The sequence below is a fragment of the Pithys albifrons genome, chromosome 3 (genome assembly GCF_047495875.1).
Source record: "Pithys albifrons albifrons isolate INPA30051 chromosome 3, PitAlb_v1, whole genome shotgun sequence".
Taxonomy (NCBI): Eukaryota; Metazoa; Chordata; class Aves; order Passeriformes; family Thamnophilidae; genus Pithys; species Pithys albifrons.
The window spans coordinates 55835909-55849783 of record NC_092460.1 but is presented as its reverse complement, the minus strand read 5'-3'; positions in this window follow the sequence as shown (position 1 = coordinate 55849783).

The following is a 13875-nucleotide window of genomic DNA, read 5'->3' as shown; positions in this document are numbered from 1 at the left end:
TCACAGCAAGTAGCTGTGATGTTACAAAGACTCTTCTCAGTCACTTGAGGCAAGTAGTGAGAACAGCTGAACTTGTGCAGGTACGTGCATTCCTATCTCCGTGTCAAGAAGCTTGTTAATGTGTCAATAAGGACAGCTGGAGAAGGGAAGGCACGTAGGACAGGAGCTACACACATGTCAGCATTATGTATCTTCCTTCAGGGGAAGAGTGAATCAGAAATGTTTGCCTTCCACACACCTTTGCTTTGAAGTGGTTCATTTTGTTTTGATTTGACTGCACGAGAGACATTGCAAACCAGTGTTTGTGCTGATACTGTCAGCCCTCCGGTAGGGAATGAGTCTGGTGTAGACAGCCACCACAGCACTGCCCAAAATGTGTTCAAATACATCAGTCATGGAGATTACACAATGTATTTCATTGCTATTAACATGCAGAAATCTCACCAGCTAGGTTAATCTTGTAGAAGAAAGTAAAATTAGATGATACTTTGTATGTATGATAAAGGTTGAGCCACCGCGCTCTACACCAGGCTCCACTCTCATAAACATCAGCGTAAAACCAGAGCAACTCTCCTAACTTCAGTAGAGATTACATCAAAGCTGAGCTAGGGTTCATATTCCAGGTTGCTTCTCACTGCCTACACACAGCCTACTACGCTGCCTAAACCAATCCCTGGCTGTCTCACTTCTGGCACCTTAAAGAAACAGTAACCAAATATGTACATAGATATATATATTTATTTATATACATATATGTAGTGTGAATTGTCAGCAAGGCTGAAAATAGAAACCAAACACCTAGAATTTACTAGTATGGATGTTGCATTTCAATAAGTGCGTGTGCACCTACATGATGTTTGTACAGACAACAGATTTTACACATGCACTTGTGAGCCCTGAAGAAAAGCGAGAGAGAGGAAACTTTAGCAAAACAACCATGTAGGAGATAACATGGGAATTTGAAGGTTAATCTTCCAAATTTAGAGCCCTGACAAGCAACACTCAGGATGACTACACTGGGGGAAATGATCAAGTGTTATATAGTGTGTTTTGGATCTTTGACAGAACTTTTAAGTCAGTTTTCCTGTTTCCTAGAGTAGTCCTTTAATGAGGATATCCTGTGGCTTGGATAGACCAGTCACATGGAAAAAACTTACAGAGAAACTATTTTTAATGGAATTTCCTACAGATATCTAGCTGTTGACATGATTACAGAGCCTGGAGATCCATTTGTCATTCTCCTTGTTCTCCTCAATGACTTTTGGTTAGTTGCAGCTTTATCAAAGAGAGATGTAGAATTCTTAAATTTATTAAATTCTTACAAGTTTTGTGATTTTTTGTGTCTAGGTGGAGAGACCTAAAATAGTACTTTTACTATGAACTCTGAAACTACTAAGAGACATTAAAGGAGGACAGTTAGGAGAAGGGAAGTTTATTAAATATTCCAGCCACAGAAATGCTTCTGCCAGAACCATTGACAATGTCAATAGTCACTAAGGCACAGGTAACCAGAGCTCATCGGAACCTTCTGCTCAGGGAACTGCTTATTAAAACAATAAGAAATATGATGCTTCCACTGCAAAAATCTGAAAGCAATTTTATGACATGACTCTAGTTTTCTAATAAACCTCTAGTATTTTCTTAATTTCCAGTGACCCTTTAATAGCTGCTTTGAAAATCTGTTTTAAAATGGTGTCACTAATTGCTTTTTTGTGTATTGAGCTCTCTTCCCTCAGGGTCTTTAAAAGCAAATTTTTGTAGCAAATTGTAGCACCTTGCATAGAAGATTTGTTGCAGTTGGGTTTTAATCTGGAGCTTTCCAGGAGCCTTGAAGATAAAACCTTGAGTTAAATATGATTTCTGTAGTCCACACTCACCTTAGCAAATATAACTCACATCTCTGGGTAGGGTGGCTCCTGGGAACTTTACCATTCCACACAGAAGCTCCCTGTGCCCATTGCATAGTCCACCATGACTTGGCATTCACTTAAGATTAAATGAAAAGGCTAGCTCTCAATATTTAAAAAAAAACCTCTTGAAAATAGATACCCCAGATCTTGAGCTTACATCTGTCTGGGCAATGGCTGGGAAATACAAACTCCAGCTTCATGCCTCCTTGCAGCTGTTAAACTGTAAAGTTTAAAGCTGACATATTAGGCACCAGAGACAAACAAATCATGTGAATTTAATTTGTTATTTAACTAAGTAAAATTGGAGTTCCTATAGCTCATCTTCAGATGGAAAAGACCACACCAAAAACTTTAGTTTTCAAAATGCCAACAAGTCTTGCAGAGAATGTGTATGAAAGTGTCACAGATGGCAAGCACCATGCTGCAAAGTATACAAAAGCATGAATTCATCCAGTGGATCCTCCATGAGGGGGTACTGTGCTCATACTTGGAAAAGAAATGCTCAATTAATTTCCAGGATGTCAGACTTTCTAAACCATACAACTATTGATACAAGCTTAATGTTTCCAGTCAATACTGATATGCTGTCCTGGCTGCTGAAAGAGACCCTTTCACTTCGTTAAGCTGCACTCCCAGAGACCTTCCCTTTCCCACGGGACATGCCGTGCCCCCATCCCTAATCACTGCAATCACAGACATGTATGTTTCTGTAAGGCCTTTCATGGCACATCACACAGCTCTAAAGACGTGCTTTCTGTCCGTGCTGAAATCCCATGGAAAAGGGGGGAAAGGTGGTTCCCTTTGAAAACAAACAGAAAAACAAGCAAGCAAATAAAATGTCTTTTGACACCTCACTGTGCTCGTGCTGTGTGTTTACTCTCCCGGCAGCACCACAGCAGAGTCAGCTCAGTCAGCCATGCAGCAAGCTGAACTCTTTGCTTCCCCACCGTCTTTCCCAGAGGTAGCAAAGAGCCCATGCTTGTGCCTTATGTGTTGCACCCTGCCCTTCACAACCACAGTGAATGGTAAGACTATAATTTCCCAAAAGATACTGGATGGGAGCTCCGCCTGCCATCCTCAGCCAGATGGGGGGCTCCAGGAGCTGCAAACCCCACAGAGCATGGTGACATTGCCTGCACTCCACCTTTGCTCCCCAGCTGCAGAGCTTCTTTAACCTGCCATAGCATCAGAATGGGCAGAGCTCAGGATCCCCAGCAGAGTCAAGCACTGCCCTTGGAGCAGGGAACAGCAGCAGCTGCTCTCACCTAGAGATGCCTTGGCCACCTAGAGATGCTTTGGCCACTGACTACCAATGTTACTCATTATCCCAGCTTGACGCATGGCTGGAGTTGTAATGATTTCTACCAGTTTGAGAATAAAACCCTAAATGTGTAATTTCCTGCCCTTAAGGCCTTAAATTTCAAGGATATTTCAAACGTGGGCCTCTCATTTACATGAAAAAGAGTAAGTGCCTAAATCTCACTCAGGTACTGGTTTTAGATTCTTCTCATCACTCTCCAGACAGAGCCTCTTGAGCCAGGAAATGTAACAAAAGCAGGCTTATTCAGTTCCATGTACATAAGCCAACTAAAACTGAAACTGAAGGGCAGCAGTAAGAGCAGCTGTGGTGCATTGGAAGATCTGATAACAAATACCAAGCAGAAGGGTTTTTAGATGATCTGCACTGACGTGGAAGACTTCTGTTGTTTCGTAACTGAGCAAAATGGTGATAAACTTTTGGAATGCATTGTGACTAAGGAAAATAAAAGCAACTCTGACACTTTTAATTGATGTGGGTATTTTTAATAAGACTAGCTGGCCTGACTTCCAAAATGTTTGATAGACTTGTGCAGGATTGAGTGCAAGCGGCTTCATAACTGTAAAGATATTGGAAAATAAATGCAGGCAAAGTTATGTGGAACCAGTCAAATGTGGTACTCTGAGTTAACTGTGAAGTTATACTTGCAGAGTACCTCTAATGATTATGGAAACTGGCTGATTTGCAGATAAAAAGGTATTACAAATGGTTCTATGGAGATCCTTCTCAGGCTTGTATATTTTACACTGCTTTTTCACCTTGTGCACTCTGCCATCCCCAGGCAGAGAGGAGTCCTTCACTTCCAAATCTTGGTGCAGCAGAAGAGCACATTTGAAGTGTTTATTTGGGAACAAAAGAATCCTTATACCTTGACAGCAGGACTGCCTTCAAAAGCCCTCCTTCAAACAGAGCTGTGTTTATCAAATTCCTATGTGCTGAGTATATACATGCCTGATATTTTAATTCTTTCATAACTGAGAAACACTTAGTTGTATTTCTATCTCAGGTATCAGGATAAGAATTATCATATATTTGTGTGAATTTTGGTCTGTTTAGATCAAGATTGGGCAAAAATCAAGTATGTGGGACTGCAGACATTGCCTAAGAAGAGAGACTCGGGTGGAGGGAAGTCTCTTCTCCCCAGAGGCCTGTTTTGTGACAAAGTATGTTATAAAATCTCAGACATGGAATAAAAAAGCCCACATATTGCTTTTGATAACTACTCACCCTCAGGCTTTCCTAACAGATGGGAGCACTAAACACCAAAATTCTTCAGCTTACGAACTGGCAAAAGGCCCAGCAGCACTGCTAACAGAAGGAGTTGTACGAGCTCGTCATTATTTACAAATTTAAATTCTTCTGGAAAGAATTACTGTAATATGTAAGACATGATCCCAGGGTTTTGGCAAAATGTATTAGTAACATGAGCTCTTGATCCTAGGAATTAAATTAGATCTTGGAAGGTTAAAGTGTGATGTTGTCTAATGTACCAGGGACTTTAGATCTAATGGAAAGTTGTTTACACCTGTTGCGAGTGCATTAGTTAATACATGAAAGTTGGTCTTTCCACAAGGGAATAGACTGTCTGTTCCTCTCAAATGGTGCCTGTGGAAATCAGGTGAGCAGTTCCAGGTTAGAAGTATGATTATCATACCAGTGCTACATGACCAAAATGCTAAATCTACTTTGGCTCCTGTTTTTTGTCAAATGCAAATTTTTGGTCCCAAATACCTCATTGTAGAAACTTCCTGCAAATAATTCAAAATTTAGAAAGTTGTTGGTCATGTTTTTTGCTTCTCTAGGTACTATCAAAACAGTACAGTTTTCAGGGTTCAACTGTCATATTAAACTAGACCTGCATACATACTACTGTCTTTGTAGCACATAATCAAACAGGGTTTAGAAGCACTAGAAAGAAAATGGTGAGTATGGAAGGCTCAGCTATACAGAGTTGTTTCTGTAACTTTAGAAAAATAAGGAGCTTTGGGTTCTGAAGCCAGTGGGAGCTGGGAGCTGCCGACTGAGGCAGTGGTAAGGCAGTGAGATCTGCTGGTATGGGAGTGGGAAGCATGGTGCAGGCATTTCCTTCTTCCTAAGGAGTTTCTGCCAACACACTTCATCTCTAATTTGGTAAGGGAAGATCCATCTGGCATATCAGCTTTGAAGGGAGTTTGCTCACACTTTATATTTAGTAGGAAGTAGCTTTGGTGGGTCACAGCAGAGAGAGACACCCAAGCAGAGATGCAGTGAGTGGTAGTTTCCTGCTTACCAGATAATGTCCCTCCCCATGGGATACCCATCCACTGAGAGTGGATGCACCTCTCTCCAAAATACCTTCCTCATTAAACTTTCACTGGCACTCCTATTGTTTCCTTTAAATGTTTTGGTGTTGACATGTTGTTTTGTTGAAAAATTCCTGTCCGTCTCTGCTCAGTATCCATTCCTTCAGTAAGCTGTCAGCGCTCTTTGATTTGCCAGGCTTATGGCAGTCACATAGCGAGGAAACTTGCAATATGAATCAGTGATACGGAAGTGTCTCCCAGAGGATGCAAGTGATGGAAATCACAGTTATTGGTTATTATTGGACCAGTGGGAGCTTAAGTCTGGGAAAGAGATCAGCTAACCAGTTTCACTGTAGTAAAAAGAGCCCCTTCTTTGTTCCCCTGAAGCCACTAATTGCAATGGCAGTTACCTTCAGGCCCCAATTTTGGGACCATCCACATGGACTAGGGAGACTGTTTGAAGCACAGGGATTATCCTACAGACTCCAGCTTTTGTTGGTTTTGAGTCAGAACAAGATCTCCAGAAGGCAGTCAGACTATGATTACTGCAATGCATTTCAGGAATATCCAAACCAGCTTTAGCCAAGAAGCAATAGGACTGATTTTTTGCAGGAGTTGTGCAAACTTCAGCTGAAGCCTGATGTTGTTGTGCCATGTTTAGAAAGCTAATAGAGGGAAGGAAGCTCAGGCACTGTATTTTTGGATCATAGCAAAGGCAGAGTATTTGTTCAGCTGTACATGTGAAGGTGGGCAGGCTCTTCCCCTGCTGAGGAGTTTAGTAGATCTCTCACTGTTTTATTCTCCAGTATTCACTACAGAAGACCATGCTGCCTTTCTTTTTTATTTTTCAGGCAATCTTAGATTTCTGCTCCTCCCAATTTGCCTGCATGGAGCACCAATAAAAAGTGATTGACTGAGTCAGACCTCCTTCCATGCATTTGCACTTTTCCTCCTGTCAGATCTTTTAAAAACTACACAGTTGTGTTTCACTGGTGTTCTAATTAAAAAAATCTCCAAAGGACAACAATTGTCTTTGTTTAGCACAAGTATCTATGGTTTATCTACAGCTATCTGCGGGCAGGTCCTGTGGCAGTTGGGCTGTGCTACTCCCTTGTCCCCCATTCTTCTGCCATATTCTTCAATAGTTTAAATCTTTAAATAAATATTGTTCTTTCTCACTATTGTGAATGCAATTGTCAATCATCTGCCACATGCCTTAGCAACTTCAGCCCACATCCTAAGACCTGTAAAAGCTAAAGGCACTGGCCCAGCCTGCTCTTAAACCTGCAAGCAGGCAGGTGAGAAATGATGCAAAGAAAGAGATCTTTATTAAGAAAAAGGGATCATGGTAATCAGTCTGGGAAAACACACCTCCATTCGCATTTGCAAATGGCATTGAGTGCCTGTTCTTTTTCCAGTAATGGTCAGTGCTCTGACAGTTCCTATCTGGCTGCCACAGAAACCAGTGTCCTACACCAAAGTCCTCACAAAGGAGGAACAAGAGAATGCAAAGCCCTGGAGCAGTCATAGTAGCTTCAAAATTTGCTGCTTACCCCAACACATGAGGTCAGGGAGGGTATCTGTTCTCTCAGGACACAGGTTCATGGACAGCAATAATGACTTCACATGGTGCTAGTTAACCTGTGAGTAAATAGCTCATGCAAATAAAACCTCATTGCAGCACCTCTCTAGGGAAAAAAAGTTTTAAGACAGTGATTGGACTTGCCAGAGCAATGTGAATGTGTTTAGTAGAGGATTTTAGTATTTTGAAAGGTATTTTCATGCTGTTGGGGAGCAGATATCCAAGTACTTCCTATTCCCTGAAGGCAGGTAACCACTATGGACTGCTCAGGTCCAAACCCAAAGGTAATCCAGCAGCTGAGCTGCCACAGAGTAGGGCAGAAGAAAGTATATGCCTACATACATTCATACGCACATCAGGCAGGAGGCTGCCAGAGCTTTCTCTGAACGATTTCAGCAGTGTTTTGATTTCTACAGTCTGATACATTCCAGCCATTTAATGAGAATCTGGGGATTTTTATTGAGCTTACATTTAGGGGATTGAGCAGACTATTTTCCTGTGGGAAAATCAGTCCCTTACCGCGCACAGAAATGGCATGGTTGGCCTTAATTCTTTTTATTTACTTTTTAAAATCCAGAGTATTGCAGAATACAGGGGAGTGAAACAAGGTGATATATAACTAGCAGAAAAATGTGAAATTCTTTTCAAAGTTTTGACATTGAAATGCATACCTGAAACTCACTCTTGCATGAGCTAATATCAGGCAAGTGAAAGCAACTGGCCATGAATAGAGGTAAATTTCTGTTTAAAATATGAATTTCCCTCTGCAATCAAGAACAGCTCTCTGAGGTTATTTGCCAGGCCCTCACCATGCTGCACTATCACAAATCGATTTCAGGCAGAGGATCAGTGAAATTATACCTGACTTGGCCAGGTACCAGCAGCATTAAAGATATTACGATTTCCAAGAAAAAATTTATGATTTCCATGATGAGGACATGTTCTTTATCACCTGCAGAACCATGAATTGTAGGTTAGAGGCTCTCAATTGTTTTGTAAGAAAGGCTCACTACAGAAAATTGGTAGTATTTATGCCTTTCCCTCCACCCCCGAAGTCCTGCTGCTTTTCCTCCTGTCTCTTATCCCTTGTGCTGCTGCTATCAGCACTCCCCTCTTCATCTCTGGCCATTCAACACAGAATTCCTACCACATCCTCCTTTCCTTTTGTCATTGCCTCTCAGAGCAGACCTGAGTGCTCCCGTCAGTGGTTTTCAGCTGACATCTGTCCAGCTGCTGTTGGAGAGATGACTTGACACCATCACAGTTTCTCCCTCTGTCTGAAGATGCTGCAAAATGCTTATGGGCTTTTCATGAAGTAGTTGCATCTGTTCAGATGTACACTTTTCCTGTGATACCGAAAGGGTTTTTTTAATTTTTCAATTTTCATATTTTGTAGATTTTAGAGACACGGTAGATGTAATGCTGTAGATTTTAGTGAATTAATATTTAGCAGCTTGTAGCATAAAGTCCTTCTATCTCTACCCCTGCTCCAGAACAGGCAGCTGAGATCTGCCAGCTATTTAGTCTCTTCCTCAAGGTACCCGATTAAAGCATATCAGAAGAGAACATAAACATGGAGCAGTGTGACCCAAAGCCCTGGAGAGCGTCCAAGAGACCTTTGTGTGCTGAAGAAGAGGAGGTGGATGAAGACAGAGGGTCCCAACGACCCCAGCCCCAATTCAACAGGGGTGGGAACTGGGAGGGGACAGAGGTGGAACTGGACATGTGGACAGTAGTGATTGGATAGGTTATATTATAAAAACTATAGAACTTAGAGCTTGCTTGCGCGCGCGTCGATGTATTCCTGGATGAGCGGGGTTGCTCATTGAAGTGCCTGCCCATTATCTTATCTCCTACAAAACTTGGCTCGGAGTCTTTTTTACAGACTTTTACGGCAACACTGTGTTAGAAATATGCATTTTCATAACCAATAAGGACTGCAAATAAAAGTTCTCAGGTCTGGATGTATCAGACTACTGTGACAGTACTGTGTTTATATTCAGCAATAACCAACAGAACAAAATCACTTAAAATAGTGAGGATAAAGTGAAGAACCAGATTGAAAAAAATCTGCAGTTAATTAAAAAAACCTGAAACAACACTTTTCTAATGATGGTGTTTAAAGTTGGAATAGGATTAATCAATTGTCTTGTTTCACTAATACTTTTTATGAGTTTGTGTAACAGCAGAGATCCACAATTTATTTTCAGCAGATTCCTCTCAAACCATATAATAAGAATCAGGTTCTTAAACACTCTATAACTAAATGATGTTTATGAAATACTGCTTAAAGCTTTCTTTTAGATCTTTTTGTTATTAATCCTGCCCACCTTTCACTTGAGAACTTTAATAAAAAGCCATTCTATGACTCTATGATTCTTCTGTGAAGAAACATCTTGACTGCAGAGGAACTGAAGCCCATTGACAGCGGTGAGAAAAGGGTTATTATATAAACTTTGGATAACAGGGAGCCCCACAAAACTTACTGTCACAGGCTAAGGTAGAAAAAGGCATGCTATTAAAACTACGGTCTTGTCTTTTATAGAGAAACTGGTTTTGACAACTGATTTGGTAGCGGCACCCAGTGGCTAAAATACAGACTACAAATTTTACTAGCCCCAAATTTCCCTATTCCAGTGTATTCGTGTCCATCTGGTAAAAAGCTTCCAGCTAAGCTCAGGGAGATCCTAGTAAAGGGAAACTGTTACCAGTCTCTCTCATGAGTATTAAAAGCGTAAGATGTTGAGGTATTTAATTGCCCTTGGAATACGCCCTTTTTCATTGAAACAGCTAAATATACACATTTTCCTAACATTATTTTCCTGTGCAACTGCTGCAGTTGCCATGGGAAGGTTATGTAATGATTTGTGGGAAGGGATGTGATTCTCATGGGAAGCAAAATATCTTCAGTGAGCTCCTGACTATACGTAGTCTACGCTATAGCACACTATAATATTCCCTGCCTTTGACGCTATATATATTTCTATTTACCCACGTATGTGTGTGTTATATATAATTTTATATATATATATGTTACATATAATTGTGTGTGTGTGTGTGCGCGCGCGCGCGCGCACACACATTTTATAGGAAAACAAATAGGCAGGCCCAGACCCTCAATACCGAGTCCACAGCTGGTCCATGTTGCTTACAATTTAATAGCTGACATAATGTTGTACAGTATCAACACTTTGTGAATCAGTGTTTATGGAAGAAACAGTGGGGCTGAAATACTGGCCCTGGAATGCATGCATCTCACATAGGCGCGAAGGCAGCTGATGCTTGTGCTCCCCTGCAGGGCTGCATGCTCTTGGTCAGGGTAACAGGAGCAGCAGAGCTGCAATGGCACTGGCTGTGACCCATGTTAACTGGAGATGTACCACACATCAGTTAAGTGTGTGTAGGAAGGCTTCTGCTGCCATATCATCCTTGCTGCTGGCAAAACACGCAGGGACTTACCCAAGACATGGGTTTCTCACTGTTATGGTCTTGAGCCTTTGAACTGAGCTCAAAACCCTTTCAGGAACTTTCAGGGCTGAACCTTGGGGTGGACCTCAGGGTTCTTGTCCATAGAGAGGCAACTACCCTGACAGTAGCAGCTGGAAACATCTAGCTATAATAATAAATGTATTTGTAAATGCTCAGTCAAAGCTCTAAGTGCACCACATAAAAGTAAAATAACACTTTCAAGGCAGTGTATCAGTATGATTAGGAAAACCATCAACACACCCTTCACAGGAGATAATAAACCCAGGTGTTGTAAGGTGCAGGTGGTTACAGACCTGTGGCTAGTTGTGGTAGTTCAAAGAGATAACTTTGTGTGTGGAAAGCTGGGAAGGAGCAACACAAAGTACCAGGCAATGTTTGGAAACTGGAAAAGCTGGCTGATCGGAGAGGCAGTAGTGAGAGTGAACATTGGGGGGCTCAGCACAACCCCAATCCCACTTGCTGACTTGTGATCCTAATGACAGATCCCTGCTGCCTTCTCAGAGCCACCTGTGAAGCTTGAAGGGAAGTTGTAGTGCACACTCACCATAAACACACACCAGCAAGTGCCATATTGTTCTGCCCCTTGGGCACCAAGATAACTGCCTGGAAGGACAGTTTCCAAAATAGTTTCTCTTCCGGTTGTTCCTCCTAGTTTTAGGTCTCCCTCCTACCACACCAGACTTTTGCACTAGACAGAAACACACCTACTGCTCAAATTAGATATAGATGCAATTCTCAGTTTCATGAGTTGTTCCTCCTCTGAGAACCACTGACCCAGGAAACATCCTTCCATACAAACACTCACTTCTTAAGTGGAAGGTGTTGGAGCTAGGAAGAAGCAAACAGCTGAACATAACCCCACCTCTACCTCTCACCTGTTTTCCAGGGTTTCCTCTGCACACAGCAGCAGCAAATTCATCTCAGCCATGCAGCTTCAAGCATGCTTTCACAGACTGTATCATGAGCTTGATTCTCTATTTTCAGTCTCCAGCTGCCAGACAGACACCTCAAAGAGCAGGATGGAACAGGAAACTTGCAGTGATAGTTTCCTAAATAGCCAGAGAAGACCTGGCACAGCTCATGCATGAAGATTCTTCACCACTGATGATTCTTACAAATAGAGAGATAAAATAGAGAGATAAAAATATCTCGAGGATTATTTACTTGTAGCTGTTCCTACATTATGAGAGAGAGGATGGACTAGAAGACCTCACAGGGTGCTCTGCAGCCCTATTTTCTCCGATTTCTAGTTGTGACTGAAATGTTCAGTCTCTGAAGTTCTCTGACAGACACAGGGACTTCCTACACTGATTACAATCCTAACTGAAAAAAGAAAGAAAAATAATGAAGCAAACAAAAAAACCCCACCAAAGTAGTCAAGTTTTATTCTGTCTTAAGTACATTAAATGCAGAAATATATTTGCTGATTAGTCACAGACAATTTAAAAACTACTGATTAACACATAAAGTTCATGTTGCATTTAAAATTGTACTTAAAAGGAGATCCACATCCCTTTTTCATGTTTCAGGAATTGTTGTCTTTCATATTTGAGATAGTTCTTCTACCTTTAACAAAGACATATTAGTGAAATATTTTCTCATCAGTTTTCCCAGGCAATATTTTGCAAATGTTCTACTTGCAAAACCTTGACTTTCTTTTGCCTTGCTTAAGCTCAGTGGCCTCCACAGCTGTCACAGTATGAGAGAACCTTCACTTTTCTCACAGTGGTTATAGAGGCCAGCATTCCCAGGTGGATTTTTAGGAGCTTTTTCCTAATCCCTGTAAAATGCAGGAGGTTCCAATAGGACAAGAGAGTAAGAGATCCTTTCCCCACCTCCCTACCCCTCAAAAACCCCCAGACAACAATTTGAATGGGAAGAAGGAATTATAAACACAAGGGACTGATAGGGAATGAGAGACAAAAGAAAATGCCATCATACCATCACACAGAATTCTACTGGCTTGAGTCTGAGATGAAGATATGAAACATGAATGTGTAACACATCTTCCCCAATAAACAGTGTCATCCCTCTTCCACTTATTCACTTATTTGTGCCTTTCCCAGGCCCAGTTATTTTCAGCAAGACTGAGTCAGAACACCAATTGCAAATTTAGTGGGACATTGTGGAACCACCCAGGCAAGATGAACTCTGCCTGCCATTCCTGACCAAGGTTTACATTCTGAAATACTGCTCAGTGCCCAGCCCTTTGAGACTTCACTTTCCTGACATTTCCCAATGTCAAAGCTGAACCACTCACTGTAGTTTTCCTGTCATGCAATCAACCACAGTCAGGAGGAACAGTCAAGTTTCCTTTTCTGTTGCATAATTGAAGATCATGGCAACCCTTCAGAGCTTATCCTTTTCTCTTTCCCTCTGGAGAAAAACAAATTCAAAACAATTCTAATTAATCCAGTGTTGTCTTCAAAGGTCTATTCTGGTTTTTGTTGCTTTCATCTGGTTCTTCTCCCCTTTGAAGGGCGATGCCCCAAAACAGGCAACACATCAGCTGCAGTCTTGCCACTGTTGAATAGAGCAGAAGGGTTGCTTCATGCTCTTGCAGGCAATATTTCTGCTTACACAGAATTTTTATCTCTAAGTGATTTTGCACAAAAGCTTCATGCTGTTGACTCTTATCCCAGCTTGTGATAGGCTACCCTATGGATCCTTTTCTGTAAAAATGTGTGTTCCTGTGTTTCTCCCAAATTTTTGTCTGTGACACTAGTTGTTTCAGTTACATGTGGAACCTTCTACATTCAAGGAACTTGCATCGTCTTTCTAGCCACTGGTTTTACAGCCAAAAAAATGATGTGGGTTTTTCTTTTTCTGTATTAAATTTCACTCTATTTTCCCCCCAAGACACTTCTCCAATTTGTAAAAATCATTTTTGAATTATAATCCCACCCTTCAAAATGTTTGAAGCCCCTCTTAGCCTGGTAGCTGCCAACACTCATTGTAAACAATGACCCTGGGAGACTTTTGTACACAGCTGTTAAAAGTTGACTTCTTGCTTTCACCTATGGGTGAATTAAAGCATATAGAGATTATGAGATAAAAGAGTATACAGAGAATATGGAGATAAGGAGATACAGAGAACACCATCACCTTTCAGGCATTGATTTTGCAGACAAACAATTTATTACTTTATTTTTCCTATCAATTTACACTAAATATCCTCTTTCAGACCCTCCTTTGGGATAAACTACTATTGCTTCATTGACCACAGCAGACTTGTGACATTTTATGCCAGCTGAGGATCTCCCTCTGTTATGCTTCAGCTAGAATATTAAAAGC